We start from the raw sequence: 25683 nt of genomic DNA, 5'->3' as shown, positions 1-25683 counted from the left end.
CTGTCAATGGCTTTTAATTATTATTGGGGTAAAAAACAACCTTGTGCCTCCACCCTCTGGTACCTCACGATCTCGTAAGTCTTTTCCTTCCAGGGACTCCCCTGCTTCCATCTCCCCTCTCTGTCATCCACCATATGCCCCTCCCTGCAACTTCTCCAACAGTCCTCACTTCCTTCCATCTCCGAGACTTCAAACACACTGAAAATCTATCTCCATCTCCTACCCATAGATGAACCCCACCTCCCAACTGGTTAGGGAAACTCTACCCCTTCCTTCAGATTTCAGCTCTGTGATCACATCCTACAGGAAAGGTCTCACTCAGCTCACTCACCAGGTTTCATTTTTTTCACATGTTTCTCCTTCATTATACTTATCGAAGTAGTCATTTGAATTTATTTGCTTGATTCTTTGATGAATATCATCATCCCTGTTCCATGAGGTGAAAACCATAACTTTTTTGTGGTCATTAGTACATTCCTGGCACGGTGTTCAATATATATATTTAGCCAAGAAACTGAATTTTTAAATGTAATCTACATAAAGAACATAAAACAAATTTTAATGAGAAAAACCGTAAGCAAGGGAGATTGGGATTGACATATATACACTAATATGTATAAAATAGATAACTAATAAGAACCTGTTTTATAGCACAGGGAACTCTACTTCATTTCGCTGTACAGTAGAAACTAATACAACATTGTAAAACAACCATACCCCAATTAAAAAAAAAAATAACCAAGGATAATTACAATATCTAAAGAAATGCTTCTTTTTAGTAAAGACATTGGAGGAAAACACTAGTAGAAGTCATAGGGAAATCTAACTAATATTGGCTTTAAAGAAGAAAAATTATGTGATTTTGTTGGAAGGAGAAGGGCTTGTGTAAAAATTGATTTGCTGATTCTATATCAAGATCCTTGGTGTTTTGCTTGGTTATTTGTATAAAAAGTGACTCATTCTTCTTTTCAAGCAACAAAAGCTCAATTTCACATTCAAAAATGTCTGCAGCACAATTGCTGCTCCAACATTTGGACTTGAAAGAAACTATTTGTAAACCTGTATGAAAGATATTTTCTTCTGACTTGCCTTCTTACTCAGGACCAATAAACATCCTATTTGTAAATCCTAGGTAACTCAGCTTAGCTGTTTTACTCAAGTAGGTATAATAATCTACAGGGACTAATAACATGGGAAAACCCAAAAATCATGATGAAAACTGAGGTTACCAACCTTTACTTTGCTTTTCACTGAAATCTCATCTTTACATTCTTTGTGGGTTTTTTGTTTTTTGGTTTTTTGTGTGAAACTGCTGAGTGTCTAAGATGTGAGTATCTTAGAGTAAAGTGAGCAGAGTTCTAGTTATAGTAACTGACTCAGAAGCAACCATTCAAGATGCTGCATTGAATTGAAAAGGATTCCTAATAAAGGGGTGTGGAACACAGGTGGAGTCCTCGGGTCACGACCCGTGGAAGGGAGAATTCCTTCTCTCCCACCTACCCAACCACTATACCTAGCACATATGTTGCTCATTTTTTGTTTGTTGATTGAGTGACTGAATGAATGAATTAATGATTTTGACAGCATCATAGCATGCATTCATAGTAGTGTACAGAGTATATCCAAAAAATATTATCTACTTGGGGCATCAGAACCTTACCTCAGGGAATTTGACAAAACCTGGAGAGGGTCTTTAACTTAGAACACTCTAGGGAATACAAAAAGTCAAGAAAGAATAAGTAAACCTAAAAAAAAAGAAAATTTTAGAATAAATTTGACCAAATTTCATAGTTTGTCATGGTAAACAGTATCTAAGGATTTTTGCCAGGAAATCCTTATTGGTACTTCTCTATTCTATTCTAGTTTCTATTCTGTAGTTTGGTCTGAACACCTTTTCTTGCATTTTTCAAGTTCTGCTGTTCCTCTTGTGTGATTTATTGGTTAGGCTGATTGTTGCAATGAACAACCGACAGATTGTAAGTGCCTTAAACCAATAAGGGTGTCTGTCTTGTTCAGGTCACCATCAATGTAGATTCAGTGAGATGGCAGGGTGGTCCACTCCATACAATCACTGAAGGACCAGGCTCCTTCCCACTGGTGGCCCTTTGGGGCTCTTATGCAGAGGCTGAAGGTCAGAGCCTTTACAGGAATCTCTAGATGCAGACCAGCCAGTAGGCAAAATTTGAGAAGGATCTGCATGTTCTCATGCGAGGAGTATGAGCTATGCCTGAAAATGGCACACATCCCTTTTATCCACATGCCATTGGCCAGAACTTGGTCACGTGCAAGGGCGGGGTGGGAAATTTAGAAAAGTGAAATACCAAGGGAGAGAATTTTAAACAGCTAGCTAGCCAGTTTCTTCCACCGTGTCCCCATTTCCTGGCCACACGTTGCCCTGTTCTGGGATGTCACTTCTTTGCATCAGGATATCATTTTCAATCTCCATTTATGGACTTGCTGAAAGTTGACTGGACTTAAAATTATGTATCCATTTTTTATCCCTAAGTATATTTCCTCGTGCTCTGTAAAATGCTTGCCACGAATTATTTATTACCCAGAATGGCTTTTCTCTGTCTAGCTCTGACAGCCTTCTGTTGTGGGTCCTCCTGATGCATATTCTTGGCCTGCAGTGAGGAAAGGGTGCTTGAAACACTCTCTCAGTCAGGAGAAGGGAGCTAAATATGGCCTTTATCTCCTATTGAGTAGAAAAGCCCATTAAAAATACCCCCCCCAGTGGCAACAACCACAAAGCATTCCTTCCCAATCTGTTTTATGGCCTCATTTTATAAAAAGTTACTAATATTTATGATTGTTCATTTGTTTTTATCTGAGACATCTGGGAACCTTTACTCTTCAAACATGAGTCTTCCTTCTCTGATGTGCTGTTTCCCTAGACTCAAAAAATACTGATAAAGAATAGCCTCAAACGAATCTGTCTCCTGGATGAATTGCCCTCGCAAATTAAAAAGCTTCGCTTACATTCTTATATATTCAGTTCAGTAGCGTGGTTAACCCAAACTCTTGCACTTTTTTTCCAACGAGAGAAATGAGAAAGAAGTGCACTTTAGGACTTCCCTGGTGGCACAGTGGTTAAGAATCTGCCTACCAATGAAGGGGACACGGGTTCGAGCCCTGGTCCGGGAAGATCCCACATGCCACAGAGCAACTAAGCCCGTGCGCCACAACTACTGAGCCTGTGCTCTAGAGCCCGTGAGCCACAACTACTGAACCTGTGTGCCACAACTACTGAAGCCCCTGCGCCTAGAGCCTATGCTCCGCAACAAGAGAAGCCACCGCAATGAGAAGCACGTGCACTGCAATGAAGACTAGCCCCCGCTCGCTGCAACAAAACCCCAGGCGCAGCGATGAAGACCCAACAGAACCAAAAATAAATAAATTTAAAACACCCGCACTTTAATTTTATTCCAATGATAAGAAAATTAGAGTTATTTTATACTAAAAAAACCTTAATATGGCCTGAAAATCTCAACAATTTTTTATCATCTGAAACAACTTTAACGGATTTTCTCTAGTATGCCATTAATACAAATACATTTTGTTTTATTGAGGTCAAACTGCATTCCCTTGTCTTGCTCCCTAGGATTAGGAAATTAGGTAAAAATTAGCTCACTGTGGTTATATTCATTTTAATATTGCTGCATAAAGGAGAGGATTAGCAAAAGGGCAAGCTGATACCTCACAAAGATCAAGCACTTTATATTAAGCCAGAGTTCCTGTGATGTAAGGGGAAATTAAGAAAGTAAGAAAGACAATCTACAAATAAATGAGTGAAAGCACCACCGAAGGTAGTGGTTACTGACTTTTGAAAGCTTTCCTTAAAAATTAGCATGTGTTTTATGTATAAATGCATTAAGTATTAAGCCACACAGAAAGTCAGCTTTGAGTGCTTCATTTCTCTATATCCTCTTTAGCTACAAGTAGAGCTAACTATAAATATATTTTTTCTTCCTATAGGTGTCATTTTCCTAAGAGCTTTAAGCCTACTTTATCATTTCAGTTACAAGTTAATTAAGTACTATACACACACACAGTACAAATATATAAGGAACAATTATGCTTTACATGACACACATACATGATACAAATACATATATATACACACACACATAAATAAATACCACCCATATATGCTGGATATTGAAAGTTAGCTTTAGCTTTCTCAAGCTCCCTTTTATCTTCCTTCTAATTGGAGAGACTGGAAAACCTAAAACTAAATATTTAGACTTCCTTGAATCTAAGATTCTTAATGCGAATCTAAGATTCTTGATGCAAACAAGATTCTTGAATGCACCTTTGTGAAATATGGGAGACAAAGAAGGATGAAAGAATCGGTCTGTTCCTTTTTGGTTCTTTCTGCTGTCAAGCAATGCATGGAAATGGGAGTTACTTTCAGCAGCAATGACCCAGGGTCTGTTCACAAGCTGTCCAGGTGTTAAGAAATGGTTGGGTCAGCTTCTTCTGGCTTTGTGATCTCTGGATCACAGCTGTAGGTCCATTCCGCAGATTCCTGGGGGATGAGAAGAAGTTGTCCACAGCAGCAGCTTCATTACAGACCTGCTTTATTAGAGATGACTAATCTTGGGATCAAAGTTATAGGCCGTGTTCTTGAACTTATACCACCATTTATAGTGTTAGAGGTGCTAGCTCCAAGTAAATTATGAACTCTTCTGGAAGTCGTTCCTGGAGGCCCATCTTAGAACCCACTTCTTCCTCCCTTCTCATAATTTATGAGCATAAAATTTCATGTATTAAATTAAAGGCATAGAATGTTTCCTGTTCCTTGCACTGAACCCTGACTGATGTAACTGTATGACATTTTATGCAATTTTTCAGTGTATTCAACTGTTCTCTAATTCACTGGGCTATAACCGTTGCACCTGGTGCAACTCCGTACAAATCTGCTCACAATTTCCCTCAGGATAATTTGTCCCCTCCAAAGCCCTACAACCAGTTTTCTGTCATTGTCTAAGGAATTCTAGGGACATCTTTGTCAAAGAGCTTCCTCTCCCACATCTTTCTAATTTCAGTTTAGACTCTCTCGCTTTTTCCTGCATTCCCACTTACAGCCCCTCTCAGTCTCAACCCTGATACCACTTTTACACTCAAGGTATTTAATGATGCATATTTTCTGCAATATTGACGAGGTTTGAGTTTTTCTCTTTTATCTTGGGTAAATATAAATTTTGCAATAAATCCCTCTGCTTTGGGCTTATGGAAAAAAGAACAGCCATAACAATAACAAAGTGGCAAAAACAAAGTCATTCAATATTATCTCCATTCCCTTTGTGGGAGAAAATAACCAATCAAAAAGGTGAATCAATAATTCAGAATTAGATCCAGGAGGATTTTTTTTTTAAAGTCTGCATTTCTTGCTGCTTTTCTCTTCTCTCCTTGGAAGGTCATTGGTGATTTTCCTACGAATTTTATCCTTCCTTCTACTCCTGGCAAGACTCACCGAGACACAGCCTGTCAACTCTGTGAGCTAAGACTCTTCTGACAGACTATAGGGGAGAGAAAAGCCTCTGCTGCCGCCGGGACCACAAAGCAGACGAAATCAAGACTAAATGCTACCCTACAACAGTGAGAGAAGCATCTCCCAGGAGCAGTGGTGGAGTAGAAATATGTTATGGCTACTGGAAACCTTTGTGGTAGTCACCCATTTTTTCATAGTGAGGCAATAAATCCGTTTCTTTGGGGAACTGCCTCTTATTTACTCCATGCTGCCTGGTAACTATCACTGACAATATTCCACCATGTGCTACTTACAAGGTGGTTTTTGATTCAACCTAGGCCAATCCTCCTCTCTCTTCCAGGTGTGTTGAAAACTGAATAGAGGGCTTCCCTGGTGGCGCAGTGGTTGAGAGTCCGCCTGCCGATGCAGGGGACACGGGTTCGTGCCCCGGTCTGGGAAGATCCCACATGCCGCCGAGTGGCCGGGCCCGTGAGCCATGGCCGCTGAACCTGCGCGTCCGGAGCCTGTGCTCCGCAACGGGAGAGGCCACAACAGTGAGAGGCCCATGTACCGCCCCCTCACTCCCCCCCAAAAAAAAAACTGAATAGAGACCCACAGGAACTGAAGACACTGGGACTGAGACATCCACTGTTAGGCCCTCCAAGATGTCCTGTGCTCCTCTGCTTGCCTCTCATCCTCAAACTTAGTTGTTTTTGTGAGCATTTTTTTAAAATTTTGTGAGCTCCTTAGTACATTTTAATAAGCCCCCTTTACGAAAACGTTTGAGACTGAATTTTGTTTCATTTTAACTAGAGAACCCTAACCAATCTTCCCCTCCCCTAATCCATCACTCCCTGTCTCTCTCCTTTTCATTAAACATCGTCCAACTGACTCTTCACAGGCAGTAAAATCCAGCTTACCATTGCTGGGCAAAAGCATTCCATCATTTATGCATTCAACAAACACAGATTAAGATTTCACTAAATGACACATGCTAGAAATACAAAGATGGCAGCTTATACTCTAGCAAGTGATAATGCAATACAGAGTAAAATTTAGGGAAAGAATTATCAGAAGAAACAACATCTGAACTCTTCAAAAGAGTTTAGACATTTTATGAAATAGAAGGGAAGGAAGGAATGTACTCCAGACAAAAAAAATCTGGCAAAAGCAGGAAGGAGTCTAGCCTTTGAGCTCAAATGACTAAACACTGTGTTAAACTAGAACCCAGATTCAAACTGGAAAGTGATGGAAAATTGGACTGGAATGGGAAAAAGAGCCAGATTAGTAAAACCAGATTACGTGCTCAGAATACAATGGAAAGATAAGAACGTACAGATAGCACTAGTTGCCCTCTCCCCCTATTTCTCCTCCCTCCTCACAGTGTTTAGCACTCGCAGTTTTAAACTGGACTCGTCAAGGCATAGAGTGAAGAATGCATTTGCCAGCTTCTCTTAATAGTTAGATATGTACATGTGACTAAATTCTGGCCAACGCGAAGTGAGCAGATTACTGTCTGCGATATGCGGGTCATGCTCTTTAGGAAGGAGCTTGCCCTCTCCTTCCCCACTTCCCCTCCCTACTGGGCATGTAAACATAGAGATGGTGAGGCTACTTGGACCATGCTGATGAGAGCAGCACCTGGAGGATGGGGAGCAAACAGATTGAAGTTTCCTGGGTCCCCAGCTTCATGGAGCTTCCACACATGCCCTGGAATAATTACACTTTATCTATTACACAGAAACAAATATCAACTTTAACCCAGTTTAAACAATGTACAGTGGCCATCTGTCACAGCAGGTGAATCAGTAACATAACTGTAACGAGAGGACTTAAGGACAGAAAATGAAGACATAACAATTAAATTCATGCTTTAGAACAGGAGTTAGCAAACTATGGCCTGCAAGCAAAAGTCAGCCCATTTCATGTTTCTGTATGACACATGAGCAAGATGTTTTTTACGTTTTTAAATTGCTGAAAAGAAGAAGATTTTGTGATACGTGAAAATTATATAAAATTTAAGGCCCATATAAACGTTGTATGGGAACACAGCCATGTTCATTCATTTATGTATTGTCTGTTGCTGCTTTCACATTACACCAACCTGGTTGAAGAACTGGAAGAGAGATCACATGGCCCACAGTCTAAAATATTTACTGCCTGGTCCTTTACAGAAAGAGTTGCCAATTCCTGCTTTAGACGATCACCTCAATGCATGCACCAAATTTCCTGAAGAATGAAGAGAATAAAATCAAACAAGAGCAAATCAGAAGGAAGAGTGGTTCAAGATGGCAGAGTACAAGGACGTGTGCTCACTCCCTCTTGCGAGAGCACCAGAATCACAACTAACTGATGAACAATCATCAACAGGAAGACACTGGAACTCACCAAAAAAGACGATACCCCACATCCAAAGACAAAGGAGAAGCCGCAATGAGACGGTAGGAGGGGTGCAATCACAATAAAATCAAATCCCATAACCGCTGGGTGGGTGACTCACAAACAGGAGAACACTTATACCACAGAAGTCCACCCACTGGAGAGAAGGTTCTGAGCCCCACGTCAGGCTTCCCAACCTGGGGGTCTGGCAACAGGAGGGGGAATTCTCAGAAAATCAGACTTTGAAGGCTAGCAGGATTTGACTGCAGGACATTGACAGGACTGGGGGAAACAGAGACTCCACTCTTGGAGGGCACACACAAGGTAGTGTGTCCACCAGGACCCAGGGGGAAGGGCAGTGACTCCATAGGAGACTCAACCAGACTTACCTCCTAGTGTTGGAGGGTCTCCTGCAGAGGCGGGGGGGGGGGGGGGGCGGTGGGGGGGGGCGGGGCGGTGGTGGTGGCTGTGGTTCACCTTGGGGAAAAGGACACTGGAAGCAGAAGTTCTGGGAAGTACTCCTTGGAGTGAGCTCTCCAAGAGTCCACCATTAGCCCCACCAAAGAGCCTGTAGGCTCCAGTGCTGGGTCCCCTCAGGCCAAACAGCCAACAGGGAGGGAACTCAGCCCAACACATTAGCAGACAAGTGGATTAAAGTTTTACTGAGCTCAGCCCAACAGAGCAACACCCAGCTCTACCCACCACCAGTCCCTCCCATCAGGAAGCTTGCACAAGTCTCTTAGATAGCCTCATCCACCAGAGGACAGACAGCAGAAGCAAGAAGAACTATAATCCTGCAGCCTGTAGAATGAAAACCACATTCACAGAAACCACATTTATAGACAAAATGAACAGGCAGAGGACTATAAACCGGATGAAGGGACAAGACAAAACCCCAGAGAAGCAATAAATGAACTGGAGATAGGCAACCTTCCAGAAAAAAAAGTTCAGAATAATGATAGTGAAGATGATCCAGGACCCCGGAAAAACAATGGAGGCAAAGATCAAGAAGATGCAAGAAATGTTTAACAAAGACCTAGAACAATTAAAGAACAAACAAACAGAGATGAACAATACAATAACTGAAATGAAAAATACACTAGAAGGAATCAATAGCAGAATAACTGAGGCAGAAGAACAGATAAGTGACCTGGAAGACAGAATGGTAGAAATTACTGCCTCAGAACAGAATAAAGAAAAAAGAACAAAAAGAAATGAAGACAGCATACGAGACCTCTGGGACAACATTAAACGCACCACATTTGCATTATAAGGGTCCCAGAAGAGAGAGAAAGGACCTGAGAAAATATTTGAAGAGATTATAGTCAAAAACTTCCTTAACATGGGAAAGGAAATAGCCACCCAACCCCAGGAAATGCAGAGAGTCCCATGCAGGATAAACCCAAGGAGAAACATGCCAAGACACATAGTAATCAAACAGACAAAAATTAAAGACAAAGAAAAATTATTAAAAGCAAAAAGGGAAAAATGACAAATAACATACAAGGGAACTCCCATAAGGTTAACAGATGATTTCTAAGCAGAAACTCTACAAGCCAGAAGGCAGTGGCATGATATATTTCAAGTCATGAAAGGGAAGAACCTGCAACCAAGATTACTCTACTCAGCAAGAATCTCATTCAGATTCAACAGAGAAATCGAAAGCTGTACAGACAAGCAAAAGCTAAGAGAATTCAGCACCACCAGACCAGCTCTATAACAAACGCTAAAGAAACTTCTCTGAGTGGGAAACACAACAGAAGAAAATAACCTACAAAAGAAAACCCAAAACAATTAAGAAAATGGTAATAGGAACATACATATCGATAATTACCTTAAATGTGAATGGATTAAATGCTCCAACCAAAAGACAAAGGCTCGCTGAATGGATACAAAAACAAGACCCATATATATGCTGTCTACAAGAGACCCATTTCAGACTTATGGACTCATACAGACTGAAAGTGAGGGGATGGAAAAAAGATATTCCATGCAAATGGAAATCAAAAGAAAGCTGGAGTAGCAATACTCATATCAGATAAAATAGACTTTAATATAAAGAATGTTACAAGAGACAAGGAAGGATACTACGTAATGATCAAGGGATCAATCCAAGAAGAAGATATAACAATTATAAATATATATGCACCCAACATAGAAGCACCTCAATACATAAGGCAAATGCTAACATGTATAAAAGAGGAAATCGACAGTAACACAATAATAGTGGGGGACTTTGTAACACCTCACTTACACCAATGGACAGATCAGCCAGACAGAAAATTAATAAGGAAACACAAGCTTTAAATGACACAATAGACCAGATAGATTTAACTGATATTTATAGGACATTCCATCCAAAAACAGCAGATTACACTTTCTTCTCAAGTGCACACGGAACATTCTCCAGGATAGATCACATCTTGGGTCACAAATCAAGCCTCAGTAAATTTAAGAAAATTGAAATCATATCAAGCATCTTTTCCAACCACAACGCTATGAGATTAGAAATCAGTTACAGGGAAAAAAACGTAAAAAACGCAAACACATGGAGGCTAAAGAATACGTTACTAAATAACCAAGACATCACAGAAGAAATCAAAGAGGAAATCAACAAATACCTAGAGACAAAGGACAACGAAAACAGGACAATCCAAAGCCTATGGGATGCAGCAAAAGCAGTCCTAAGAGGGCAATCCTACCTCAAGAAACAAGAAAAATCTCAAATAAACAATCTAACCTTACACCTAAAGGAACTAGAGAAAGAAGAACAAACAAAACCCAAAGTAAGTAGAAGGTAAGAAATCATAAAGATCAGAGGAGAAATAAATGAAACAGAAACAAAGAAAACAATAGCAAAGATCAATAAAACTAAAAGCTGGTTCTCTGAGAAGATAAACAAAATTGATAAACCTTTAGCCAGACTTATCAAGAAAAAAAAGGAGAGGACTCAAATCAATAAAATTATAAATGAGGGACTACCCTGATGGCACAGTGCTTGAGAATCTGCCTGACAATGCAGGGGACACAGGTTCGAGCCCTGGTGTGGGAAGATCCCACATGCTACTGAGCAACTAAGCCCATGAGCCACAAATACTGAGCCTGCACTCTAGAGCCTGAGAGCCACAACTACTGATCCCGTGTGCCACAACTACTGAAGCCATAAATAAATAAATAAAATAAAAATAAACACGGTGAAAAGCCTATGAGGCAACGATTGCAACCCCTTTTTGCAGAAGACAACAGAGGGTCTTAGAGGTCCAAAGCCACAGAGTTCCTAAATGGTAAAGTCAGGATTTGAACCCAAGTTTTTCTGACTGTGCTTAAGGAAGAAAAGCCAGCACTCAGGCCAGGCAGCAGAGACAGACCCAGCCAAGTGTGACTGGTGCTGGACTGTGAGCGTTCGTGGTGGCACCAAGCACAGGAGACCTCAGATGCTAAAGAGAGCAGTTTGTCAGACCCCTGGTAGGAGGCATACTTTTTCACAGTTGGAGGCTGACAGGTGGCGGCATGGCAGCAAGATCACATGGAAACCACGGACCAGAGAGTGCGGGTGAAGAGGGGGCTTGGACAGAGCTGCTGGGGCACCCAACCTGCCCTGCGGGGGACTGCTTCTCACCCTGGATACAGAGGGGCTTCCTTGGGACCCTCACAGAACTTGAGGTGTGCCCCCTGAGTGCCACAGGGATGGCACACTGGCTGGTGTCTGCCTCAAGCCCTGTATCAGCTGCGTCACACTTTGTCCCTAGCTCAGCAAAGGGAGTGTGTCTCCCAGGGGACAAGGTGGGCCAGGGCCGAGTGAGCCAGCCTGGGGATTCTCTTAGATTCATGGGCTACCAAGAGGGGCAAACGGCCCAGGGAGGAGGACGGGGGTGGACCTTGGATTCCTGAGGCTCAGTAGCAGAAGGGAGAGCCCCGGATGGGGGCCCCGGAGTGGCCACGAAAGTGCCCAAGAGAGGACACTTCACACGCTTCAAGCACCCAGAGACAGGGCCCGTGTTCTCAACACCTGATGGGCAGGACTTCTCTGCCCCTTCCCACTCCTCCCGTCCCCTGCCTCCACCAGGCTGACATGTGGGGAAGCTCGAAGAGGGGATCTGAGGAGAGAAAGAGGGAAGAGGGCCCTCATCCCTTACTCTCACCCCATGGCGCCAGGAATAAGTTCAGTGTGAATCAGTTCTGAATATTGGCTGTGACTCAGGTTTGGAGATTTGAAGAACTCATTTGTGATGGTAAGTGACCGCAGGGCTCTGCCGTGCTCAGAATGGCTGGAGCAGCTCGAGGCACGGAGGAATCTCCGCACACCAAGAGACCTGGGCTGCAGGAGAAGTACAAAGTTGCTTTTGGATAATTCTGTGCATCCTGGTGCAGCCTAGGCCCGGACAGGCACCGGGAGGAAAGCATTTGAAGGAGCCTGGCGTGTTTTCTGCAGGAGGAACAGATTGGTGGCAGAAGGGAGAAGGGTCTGGAGGTGGCTGCTGTTTCTGATGCAGGTCTGAAAGGAAAGGAGGGAGCAGGAGATGCAGGGAGAATTTGAAGGTCGAGTTCAGGGGGAGTTTTTCTGGATGGGAGAACTGTGAGCCTGTGTCAATGTGGATGGTATGGGACCTGGGCGAGGGGTAGGGGTGCACCCCTGTTGGGTGGGGTCCATGGTGAGTGGGAGGAGGCTGGGAGCAGGGCCAGCCAGAGAAGGACTGGGAACCAGTTGCAGCAGGGCATCTGGGAGGGCTCCACTCCCCAGGGCCACCACCCCACCCCCACACAACCGCAAGCACACAGAAGCGTGAACTGGGTGGCATGGGCTACGCTCCCAGGCCCAGCCCACTCCTACTTTGCAGGAGATGGTCTTTTCAGGGGTGGTACATCCTCCATCCCTCACTTATTGGCAGTTCCAGGGACTGCTAGGAAGCCTACTAACTACGCCTACTAACTACTAACTAAGCCCATGAGGCACAACTACTAAGCCTGCACACTAGAGCCTGTGAGCCACAACTACTGAGCCTGCACTCTAGAGCCCGCAAGCCACAACTACTGAAGCCCTCACTCCTAGAGCCCGTGCTCTGCAACAAGAGAAGCCACCACAATGAGAAGTCTGCGCACTGCAATGAAGAGGAGCCCCCGCTCGCCGCAACCAGAGAAAGCCCACGTGCAGTGAGGAAGACCCAATGCAGCCAAAGATAAATAAATAAAATAAATAAATAAATATTTTTAAAAAATACAATTAGAAATGAAAAAGGAGACCTTACAATGGACACTGCAGAAATACAAAGCACCATAAGAGACTACTACAAGCAACTCTCTGCCAATAAAATGGGCAACCTGGAAGAAATGGAAAAATTCTTAGAAAGTATAACCTTCCAAGACTGAACCAGGAAGAAATAGAAACTATGAACGGACCAATCACAAGTAGTGAAATTGAAACTGTGATTAAAAATCTTCCAACAAACAAAAGTCCAGGACCAGATGGCTTCACAGGTGAATTCTATCAAACATTTAGAGAAGAGCTAACACTTATCCTTCTCAAACTCTTCCAAAAAATTGCAGAGGAAGGAACACTCCCAAACTCATTCTATGAGGCCACCATCACCCTGATATGAAAACCAGACAAAGATACTACAAAAAAAGAAAATGACAGACCAGTATCACTCATGAATATAGATGCAAAAATCCTCCACAAAATACTAGCAAACAGAATCCAACAACACGTTAAAAGTATCATACACCACGATCAAGTGGGATTTATCCCAGGGATGCAAGGATTCTTCAATATATGCAAATCAATCAATGTGGTACACCATATTAACAAACTGAAGAATAAAAACCATATGATCGTCTCAATAGATGCAGAAAAAGCTTTTGACAAAATTCAACACCCATTTATGCTAAAAATCCTCCAGAAAGTAGGCACAGAGGGAACCTACCTCAACATAATAAAGGCCATATACGACAAACCCACAGCAAACATCATTCTCAATGGTGAACAACCAAAAGCACTTCCTCTAAGATCAGGAACAAGACAAGGAGGTCCACTCTTGCCACTATTATTCAACATAGTTTTGGAAGTCCTAGCCATGGCAATCAGAGAAGAAAAGGAAATAAAAGGAATACTAATTGAAAAGCAAGAAGTAAAACCGTCACTGTGTGCAGATGACATGATACTATACATAGAGAATCCTAAAGATGCCACCAGAAAACTACTAGAGCTAATCAATGAATTTGGTAAAGTTGCAGGATATAAAATTAATGCACAGAAATCTCTTGCATTCCTATACACTAACAAAGAAAGATCAGAAAGAGAAATTAAGGAAACAGTCCCATTCACCATTGCAACAAAAATAATAAAATGCCTAGGAATAAACCTACCTAAGGAGGTAAAAGACCTGTACTCAGAAAACTATAAGACACTGATGAAAGAAATCAAAGATGACACAAACAGATGGAGATATGTACCATGTTCTTGGATTGGAAGAATCAATATTGTGAAAATGACTATACTACCCAAAGCAATCTACAGATTCAATGCAATCCCTACCAAACTACCAATGGCATTTTTTACAGAACTAGAAAAAAAAATCTTAAAACCTGTATGGAGACACAGAAGACCCCGAATAGCCAAAGCAGTCTTGAGGGAAAAAAATGGTGCTGGAGGAATCAGACTCCCTGACTTCAGACTACACTACAAAGCTACAGTAGCCAAGACAATAGGTACTGGCACAAAAGCAGAAATATCGATCAATGGAACAGGATACAAAGCTCAGAGATAAACCCACATACCTATGGTCAACTGATCTATGACAAAGGAGGCAAAGATACACAATGGAGAAAAGACAGTCTCTTCGATAAGTGGTGCTGGGAAAACTGGACAACTACATGTAAAAGAATGAAATTAGAACACTTCCTAACACCATACACAAAAATAAACTCAAAATGGATTAAAGACCTAAATGTAAGACTGGACACTATAAAACTCTTAGAGGAAAACATAGGAAGAATACTCTTTGACATAAATCACAGCTAGATCTTTTATGACCCATCTCCTAGAAAAATGGAAATAAAAACAAAAATAAACAAATGGGGCCTAATGAAACGTAAATGCTTTTGCACAGCAAAGGAAACTATAAACAAGATGAAAAGACAACCCTCAGAATGAGAGAAAATATTTGCAAACGAATCAACGGAGAAAGGATTAATCTCCAAAATATATAAACAGCTCATGCAACTCAATATTAAAAAAACAAACAACCCAATCCAAAAGTGGGCAGAAGACCTAAATAGACATTTCTCCAAAGACATACAGATGGCGAAGAGGCACATGAAAAGATGCTCAACATCACTAATATTAGAGATATGCAAATCAAAACTACAATGAGGTATCACCTCACACCAGTCAGAATGGCCATCATCAAAAAATCTACAAACAACAAATGCTGGAGAGGGTGTGGAGAAAAGAGAACCCTCTTGCACTGTTGGTGGGAATGTAAACTGATACAGCCACTATGAAGAACAGTATGGAGGTTCCTTAAAAAACTAAAAATAGAATTACCATACAACCCAGCAATCCCACTACTGGGCATATACCCTGAGAAAACCATAATTCAAAAAGAGTCATGTACCACAACGTTCATTGCAGCACTATTTACAATAGCTAGGTCATGGAAGCAACCTAAATGCCCATCACAGACAAATGGATAAAGAAGATGTGGTACACATATACAATGGAATACTACTCAGCCATAAAAAGGAATGAAATCGGGTCATTTGTAGAGATGTCGATGGACCTAGAGACTGTCATACAGAGTGGAGTAATTCAGAAAAAGAAAAACAAATATCGTATATTAACGCATATATGTGGAATCCAGAAAAATGGTACAGATGAACCAGTCTGCAAGGCAGAAATAGAGACACAGATGTAGAGAACAAACATATGGATACCAAGGGGGGTAAGCAGGGGCAATGGGGTGGGATGAATTGGGGGATTATGATTGATATATATACACTAATATGTATAAAATAGATAACTAGGGCTTCCCTGGTGGCACAGTGGTTGGGAGTCCGCCTGCCGATGCAGGGAACACGGGTTCGTGCCCCGGTCCGGGAAGATCCCATATGCCGTGGAGCGGCTGGGCCCATGAGCCATGGCCACTGAGCCTGCATGTCCGGAGTCTGTGCTCCGCAACGGGAGAGACCACAACAGTGAGAGGCCCGCGTACAGCAAAAAAAATAAAATAAAAAAGATAACTAGTAAGAACCTGCTGTATAAAACAATAAATAATATCAAATTTTTAAAAAGTAACATAAAAAGAACAAAATAAGATATTTGAAATAAATCCAAAAATACTGGTAATCACAATCAGTTAAAAAAAAAAAAGGAACCAATCAGAAGGTTATCCAGTGGTCTACATAAAAGAGATAAAGGGGCTAAACCAAATTATTTATCTCCAGTGGGGATAAACACAAAAGGGTATATTAAAGATCTATTTAGATAGTGAAATCAACACAATTAAGAAATTTCATCCTAATAGAGGTATTGAGATCACAGTGGAATATGTCATTTTCCCAAATTTCTATGTATATGACAAACTACTAAAATAAAAACCTTTGCCCCATTGAAAGTTGATAACTGTCAAACCTCCTCAAGGGATCTGCCAGAGAAGCCCAAATTCATCACTATTACCCTCTCTAAGCTTTACCAACATTTGTTTTCACTCATCATGTTTAAGTCCTAACTTGACCCTCAGCAGAAGTTTCTCCTGTCTGGTCTTAAGTGACAAGACGTCTAGAACATGTCTTCCTACCTCCTCTCACACAGTCACCAAAACAGATACCATGTCATCTTCAGACAGCTTTCTCGGTACCCTATTTATTTCTGACTTTAAATTAACTGTTCTCAGTTTCAAAATTTATACTCATTGCCATAAATACTTGATATTTATGGAAAACTGGAACCACATAAATATTAACATGGCATCATGTTAATCATGTATGTATATTCTATAAATAATAGCTAAGTCATTACGTAGATATTTTAATCAGTCAACTGAGATCAGTCTGTAAAGTCTCATTTTAAGGCCTCCTAATCAATGAGTAGACCAAAACAAAGCACATGTACTTTCCCCTGCCATTGTATATAGTGCTGATGTTTGATTTACAACAGATGTGATTTGAAATAAGAAAGAGGCTGTATTTCAAATCCACCTGAGACGATGTATACATTGTTGTAGTTCATTCATCATTCATTCATTCATCAATTTAACAAGTATTTTATCACATGCCTATTATGATCCAGTAGGGATGTCAGACACTGGGATACCAGACAGATAGGGCTTCTTTCCTTAGAGAGCATATGAATTAGTGAAGGACCCAACCAACCAGCTGTCGCAACACCCTGTGGTGAATGCTGAGCTGTAAATGGGGCAATGGATACACAGAAAACAACCTAGCTCAGGTAGGGGGAGATGGGGGAAGGCTTCCTATAGGAAGTGATGTACAAGCTGAGGCCTGGGGTGTGAGTAAGAGTTATCCAAGAGTAAAAGGAAGAGTAGGAAAAAAGAACAGCATGTGGACAGACTGGGAAGAGAGAGTGTGAAAAAACAAATGGCCCCTTTGTATCATAGGTACAGTCAGAGTCTGCTCTGAGGTGATGCTATCAACCTTCTCGTCCCCATTGTGGTCTGAAAAGGCACTGCTTTGGAGATGCGCTCAGGACCGCAGGTGTTCCCCCTGCCCCTGACACTCCCTCCCCACCCCCACTTCCAGATACACCACTGTTTTAGTAAAAGTGAAAGAAGCTCCACCTGGCTGAAAATGAAAGTAAGAGGAGGGTATGCCGAGTAAAGCAATGACAAGGACAGCATGCAGAGGACCCAGTATTATTTAGGATTTCTGTTTCTTATCCCTTGCCCTGCCTTACCACCAATCCATTTGACTGGTGAATCCCTGAAGCGTCCATTCCTGCTTATTGCTTGGTCGATAGTCCCCAACTGGTACTGGCACTAGAGACCACCATGCCAGGGCTACTCAGGTTGATGTGTAACCATGTGTGCATCTAATGTGCTGTCAGTTTTGACTTTTTCCTTGGAAGGGAGTTTAGGTAGAATGCTTTCTTTGTGAGCCACATAGCTGGGCTCTCGCTTCTGGGCTCTTCCAAAACAACATGGAAAAATTTGAAAGAGAATTCAAATCATGGCTTTTTTCAATCAGGAGGCAGCATTAATAGGAAACTAATCTAGTTCACCTAATTACATTTCCTAATTTACGTCCAACTTGAAGGGAAAAAAACATGCATCATTGTTACAAATATTATTGTGTTTGACTTGTTTTTCCCCTATAACATTTGAATATTCTACTTCCCTTCCTCGGGTCTATGGTACAATGATTTGCATTGTTCCTGAGTGATGTTTTCCAAAACAGGTGGAGGAAAAAACATAAATTAAGAATTTCCTTACCAAAAATTTTAGAATAACAAAATGTTTACTGAAAATTGGTTCACACTGGCTGGCATCCTGGCAAGTTTAACTCAGAAAGCATCCACAGCATGGGAAATCGTACTGGTGACTTTTCGTTGAACTTTCTCAGCAGCCACCAATTAAATTCCATTTTCACTTGACGGATAAGTGAGCTCAGGCTTCAGTGAGTTGATGTGGAAAGAAACATAGCTTCCTTCTCTTAATAGCTTGAGACAACCTAGATGTAAGTAATCAAAACAAATATTCATAGAACTTTCAAGCGGCTTCATCACTTGACAGTGCCTGGGCAACACACACTGGAGAGCACATACAGCCGTAATTTTTCAAAAAAAGGAGTAACTAGTCTGTTTTCAATTATACCCCCATTGAGCCAACAGCTGAAAAGGGTGTAGGGGGAAGTATATAGGTGTTGTCAAGTCAGTAAAGAGAAGATTTGGAGTTATTTTATAACCATTGATCATACTGTAAAAATGAGAGGTTTGTCCTCATTACTTGATATATAAATAAATCACCTCTTCCATTTCTCTCCTGCTTCCAACACCAAACACTAGGTTTGGGTCAATGTGTGTCTCCCTAAAAATAAAAAAATACTATAAAGATATAACAAAATAATTTATGTATATTTCACATAGTAATGCTGTGTTCTTATTTTCAGTTAAGTGTTTTATATTATGACTTGAAATATCTGGTCAGGCTATAGATGTTAGTAAAGTTGCATCAATAAGTCTATTCATTGATATAGGAAATCATGCTTCCATAATTAAACTAGTGTAGATGAGGATAATAATTATAGGTATCAACTTTGATCTGAAAAGAAAAAAGTTACAGAAGTTACAGGTATGCTGCACAAACACACACACACACACACACACAACACACAAATGCACACAGAGTCACTGTGCCAGAATTGCTATATTTTAAAATAAAATAACTTACATTCTGAGACAATAGCCTCTTTGACATCAGGATTATAAACCATTTTTATAAACTATTTTTAATAAATGTGTTTTCATTAATTTCAGGTATGTTTGGCAAAACAGGACAGTTCATTTCAGTCCACTTTAATTACATAATTATGATCATAATTTTTTTAAATAAATTTATTTATTTTATTTTATTTTATTTTTGGCTGCATCGGGTCTTCATTGCTACACGCAGGCTTTCCTCTGGTTGCGGCAAGTTCGGGCTACTCTTCGTTGTGGTGCGCGGGCTTTTCACTGCGGTGGCTTCTCTTGTTGTGGAGCACGGGCTCTAGGCGGCGGGCTTCAGTAGTTGTGGCACACGGGCTTAGCTGCCCCACAGCATGTGGGAATCTTCTAGGACCAGGGCTCGAACCCGTGTCCCCGGCATTGGCAGGCAGATTCTTAACCACTGTGCCACCAGGGAAGCCCCTATGATCATAATTTTATGTATTATTTGTAAACAGTTCTTCTAAGATGATGAAAAATTTGTAATAAGAAGCATTTGGTTGAGGTCTTATTATGATGTTAATTTCTTTAAGAAATATATTTTCTGAAGATTGTAAAAAGGCCTTCTCTTTGTATGGGGATTTATTGTTTACAGACACTTTTACCTACATGTTCTCATTTAATCCTTAGGATAATGCTATGAGACATTTAAATTTTCCCTCCTTTTCACAGATGCAAAAAAACAGAGGCTCAGTAGAGTTAAGAAGCTAGCCCAAGGCCACACACACAGAAGTGACAAAGTCAATATACAAACCCATTTCTTCTTACTCTATAGCTCTTTCACTAATGAAAGTATTAGCCCAGCTGGCAATCAAATTACCACTATTTCTTCATTAGTGGAATGAGGTAATGAGGTTTCACTTTATCACTCATAATTCAGAGATGCAACCCTAAGGCCTGCACAAAAATGACATCTACCATTATGGTAACACATTACACTCACGGTAACACATTATACTCATTGGCTAGGATTCAGAAGGCAATTTTTATCTGTTATTTTTTTAGTTAAGTATCTTATGATTTGAAATATCTGGTTGGTTTATAAAGCATTTCGAGCCCTCAAGACATTTTAGGGAAACTCAATTCACTGACCTTCTTTTCTAATGACTTCTTCCACCTCCACCGCCACCATTCACTCTTCTGTGATCACGGAAGCCGTGACTCAGAACAAGACATCCTGCTCTTTGGAACAACTTTCCTGTTCGACAATTTCTGCCATGACCCTTTAGCCTTGTCAGGCCCTTAAGTCCATGATAATGGGAAAAATACCAACCCTGATGTACCTAAACACCTGCTTTTTCCATGTCTCCCTCCATGGATATGAGCATCACTGGAGAGTCACTCAGCAGAACAACTGGCACCACTCTAAGTTCAAGGTCATTGGCTATCATCCTCAAATTGACTCTCAACACCACCTGGAATTCATTCTGGATTCTATAGTCTGCTCACTCTCCCACCTCCAGGACTAGTGGAAACCTTCTCCACTCTTCAGTAAACCAACATCCCCGATTTCCCCTGACCTTTGGCCTTAGAAGATGACCTCCGATTTATTCCTTTGAGAGAAAGTAAAATCTAGTGAAAGGAAACCTTTCTACCTCCCTCTGTCAAATGTACAAGGTAGATAGATCTGCACTCACTCTTTATTCTTTCCATCAACAAATGTTTGTAGAATGCCTACCATACTCCACGTATTGTCCTGAAAACCAGAGCTCAAGCTGGGAACAGGACAAAGACATTCTGTCCCATGGAGTTACCTACTAGTGAATAACTATATAAGATAATTTCAGAGAGTGAAAAGTGCTGCTGTGAGGAATAAGAGTAGGATGATGGCTTAGGCCATGATTGGGGATGGCAATAAAAGGCGGCAACATTAAGATATGGTGCTCTGTGAGGAGGTGGCATTTTAGTTATGACTCAGATGACTAGAGTGAGTCAGTCATGGGAAGATCAAGAGAGAAAGCAAGAGCCAAGGTCCTGAAGAGATGCGTTTATTACATGTTCAAGGAACAACAACAAAAAAGGTCCATATGACTTGAGCACAGCAAGCAAGGAAGAGGGTGGTATGAGACAGGATCCTCTACTTATCCCTTAAACTACAAGAGAGCTGATCTGAACGCAGTCTTTCTATCTGGGCTCTCGAACCCATGCCCTTTGCCTTCCCAAGAATGCTCAAGTGCTGATATACTAGATCTGTCTCCTCTGAACTCTCTCAATCGGCTCTTTTCTATCAACATTTAAATATGTTCATGACGCATTAAAACACATCCCGATTTTCTCCTCCAGATTCAGAGCCTATTCAAACTTCAAAAAAGAGTTGTAAATCCTTATCCTTTTCTTCTCCTCCCACTCATACCCCAATACCCTCCAGTATATTTCCATCCCAAGCCTTTACCAAAAACAGCTTTCTCTAACGTCGAAAGTGATCTCCATTTCACTTGATCTCCTGACTACATATGACTCTGTTGGCCTTGACCTTCTCCTTGAATTTTTCCATCCCTTTCCCTAAGGACTCTAATGACTCTCTTGGTTTTCCTTCGACCACCTGGCAAGCAGCTCAGGCTCCATCATCTTTACAAACACGTCTTCCACCGTTCCATTATCAGTGGTTCTCAAACTTGAGAGTGCATCAAAACCATCTGAAGACATGTTGCTGAGTCCTACTCCCAGAGTTTTCGATTCAGTAGGTTTATTTGCTTTTCCAGTAGATTCCCAGGTGATTCAAATACTTCTGGTCTGGGGACTATACTTTGGGAGCCACTCTATTAAATATAGATCCTCAAGGCTTAATATTAGTTATCTCCTCTTTTCACTTTCTACTCTTTCTATTGATAATTTCATGCACAGCCATAGCTTCAATTATCAGCTTTATATTGGGTTGGCCAAAAGCTTCATTCGGTTTTAAGTAAAAATAAAAGACACATTTTTCATTTTCACCAAGAACTTTACTGAACAACGTATTCACTACCAGAGCGAACTTTTTGGCCAACCCAACATCAATGACACACAAATGTACATACCTCTTGTCTTACATCCAGACCCAAATATCCAATTGGAGTCAAAAACCTCCACTTGCACCCATCAAAATCACTCCCAACCTCCATGTATGCCTCAAAATGAACTTGTAATAAACCAGTTAGTTTTTCAAGGTTTCCTATCCAAGGAAATCATGCCTTGTCATCCTATTATGGAAGTCAGAATCTAAGAGTCATCCTCAAGATCTCCCTCTCACTCGCCACCCCTATATCTAAAACTTTATTAACTTCTATGGATTTTACCTTCTAAATATCTCTCCATGAATTGTTCATGGCTCTCATGTACTTCATTACCATCCTTGTCTAAACCACCATTCTCCTTCCTGGGCTACTGGCTATAGCAACCTTCTTAACTTCTTCCAATCCATTCTTCACATTTTATCCAGAGCCATCACTTCAAATGGCTTATATCATCCCTCTGCCTAAATTTCCCTTTGTTTCATGGAATAAAAAATTCTTGTGGCCTGCATGTTCTGGTGCCTGCCTATGTGTCTCCATCTCACCTCATATGTTACTACCTGCGCTCTGCCCATCAAACATCCTGGCTCTCGCATTTCTTGGAGGCTCAGTGGCCATGGTTCATGGGCCTAGCCGCTCCGCGGCATGTGGGATCTTCCCGGACCAGGGCACGAACCTGTGTCCCCTGAATCAGCAGGCGGACTCTCAACCACCACGCCACCAGGGAAGCCCCTGGCTCTTGCATTCCTTAAAGCACTATGCTTCTTCAGGCCATAGGCTCTTTGCACATTGTTTCCCTTCTAACAAGAGTTCTGTTGAATTCCTCTTCTCTAGAATTCCTAGTCATCCCTCATATTCCTTCATCACCCTCACCAGTCAAGGTCAGTGTCTTCTATTACATGCTTTCACAGTATCAGTTACCTTTACCAAAGCAATTTCACAGTTTGTAAATATACATTTATTTATGTGAATGTTTCATTAAAATTTGTCTCCTTCTAAACTCCATGAGGTCAGGAACAGAGTCTGTATTTTCTCACCAGGACATCTCCAAGGCCTAATGAAAGTGACAGAAACAAGGTCCGCGATAAATATATATTGAATGAGTAAATAAATGAGACTGTTTACTTTTTAAATAAGGTATTTACCACTGTTTTCCTAGAGGGCTTTGTTCTGACCCTTAGGGGACCTTCTTCAGCATCAGAATTTCATTAGCTGCTATCAGCATCTTGGTTACTGTTATGCAAAAGCTACTAAGAGTGTATTCCTGAAGGCTGTATTTTGCTTAGACTCTCCTAGGAAATGTGAGTGTCTGCACACAGGCTGTGGGTATTTCATATTAACTGACCTCCTACTGTGTTGCTCAGAAAGCAACTTGTGATTTGCTACCAGTCTAATTTTCTTACTAATATTGTATCACGACTTCCGAATCCTCAGTGGGTTTAGAGAAGGAGTTAGGGAATATAAGAAGTAAGTTGATTGTGTATGGAAAATTGGCCTGCATATGAGACAAACAGCTTTAGTTTCTTTACTGCATTTACTGTACTACAATTATCTGAAATCTCAACCTCACTGGATTGCAAGAAACTGCAGCAGCTTTAATTAATGCTTTTGCCACCACTCCTATTGATTATTGCAAATGCCTGTATGTCTTTCCAAATGTTGTCTTCTGAGGGTTCTGGGTACTTCAAAGGACCTCCACTGCTGCACTGCTCTCTTGCAGCTCATTAAAGCTCGTATAATAAATGACCCCTCTGGCTCCTATTTCTCTATGCTTAACATCGTCGGGACCCATGCTGGTTTCTGATCTCATCCTGCCCCTTGTTTGGAGAATCTGTGCTTTTCTGCAGTTTAGCCTTTGCATTTCTAGTGATTAATTCAAATGTCTTTTGCAACCACATTGTTTAGGCACTACATGGTGTAAGCTTCTTGCATGTGCTATATTCAGAACACCATTTTAAGATTTGCCAAGTCAAACCATCAATTGCACATAAAAATGCAGTGGTGTTTTGGCCCTATGTTTTGAAAAAGCAAATTCCAACACTGCTTTAAGACATCTCTCTGGTCTTTTTTTTTAGCTTCTTGCTGACATGTTTAGGAAGAATATATGAGAATAAATGCATTATTTAAATTTCCAGGTTGTCTATAGCAACCCGTTTTCAGTCTAATTAGGACCAATAGGTTGCGAAATGCCTAAAGCAAATCCATTAACACTTAACTACTTCTCTTCTGGATCTATACTACACTGACAGAAGATCCAAGCATCGCATTTTTCAGGAGGGCTAATGACTTGATAATGTATTCATTGTGTCAGATGTCAGGCATACAGTAGGACTGTGAGAACTACAAAGAAGAAAAGAAGAAACAGCATTTGCTAATGTCTTCCTCCCTTCTGTCCCCATCGTAGTGTCACTGGCAGAGCAACCTCCAGTTCATGTAGGTGGTGACAGAGGAGGGACCTTCAGGATGAAGGGCACTTTTGCAATGATTTCTGTCTAGATTATAGTCATAAGGATTCTTGTTCACCAGCTTAATGTGTGAGTGGGGGGTGTGTGTCAGCCTAAGCTTTGTGTTTATCAGCTACATCCTCATCTTTGTGTGGCTAGGTAGTCATGAGCCCCCAGGGAAAGAAAGGAAGTGACTGCATTTATTCTCAGTGTTCCCAGTGGTCAGGTAAGGTGTTTTCGTGCTATGGTATATGGCAAGGTGGATGGCGCTTAATGAATGAATAAGGTGACCTTTTAGAAGAGTCAGTGCTGCTTCTCACATGAATCAGTGACAGAGTCAATTGCTATAAGAACCAAGAGGGACTTTGAGAGGAGGAGGCAAGGAGGTACAGCAGCTACCCAGCTGCTCCAAGAGCTAGAAGGAAAGGTCTCTCTCTCCCTCTCTACCCCCCTCATCTCTGTCTCTGTCTCTGTCTGTCTCTTTCTCTCTGTCTCACACACACACACACACACACACCCCTCCTTTTCCTGTGCATTATTAGAATTTAGTGATGCTATTCAATTTTATCACCTTTACATGAGAAATTATAAATCAATAACAAGTACGAGCTATAACTACAAAGTAACATGGCTGACTTTTTAACAAACATAACAGACTTTTTACATTAAACAGGTTTTGTCCTTTTGAAGAAAGGAAGCTATAGGTTTATTTCAAGGCTTCTATTGGCCAGTCTTTTGCCACTCTTATTTTGGAATGGCCTTTGAAACCTGTGACATATTCGTTTGCATATCGTCCAGGGGAGCAAAGCTGCATCTCTTCAGGGTGTATCTAAATTGTGAAAGTAAACAAAAGGCATTCAGAGCCAAGTTCAGTGATTAGAAGTATATGTCCAAACTGGGTGATATAATGTGGGCTGTAAAGTGAGGTACATTTCTAGAGTAAGCATTCCTGATTGTCCTGTG

Source organism: Delphinapterus leucas, chromosome 11, assembly GCF_059928025.1.
Source record: "Delphinapterus leucas isolate spDelLeu-1000000601 "Yukka" chromosome 11, BTC_Dleu_Yukka2, whole genome shotgun sequence".
Taxonomy (NCBI): domain Eukaryota; kingdom Metazoa; phylum Chordata; class Mammalia; order Artiodactyla; family Monodontidae; genus Delphinapterus; species Delphinapterus leucas.
The sequence above is the reverse complement of the archived record's forward strand: the minus strand, read 5'-3'. Positions refer to the sequence as shown.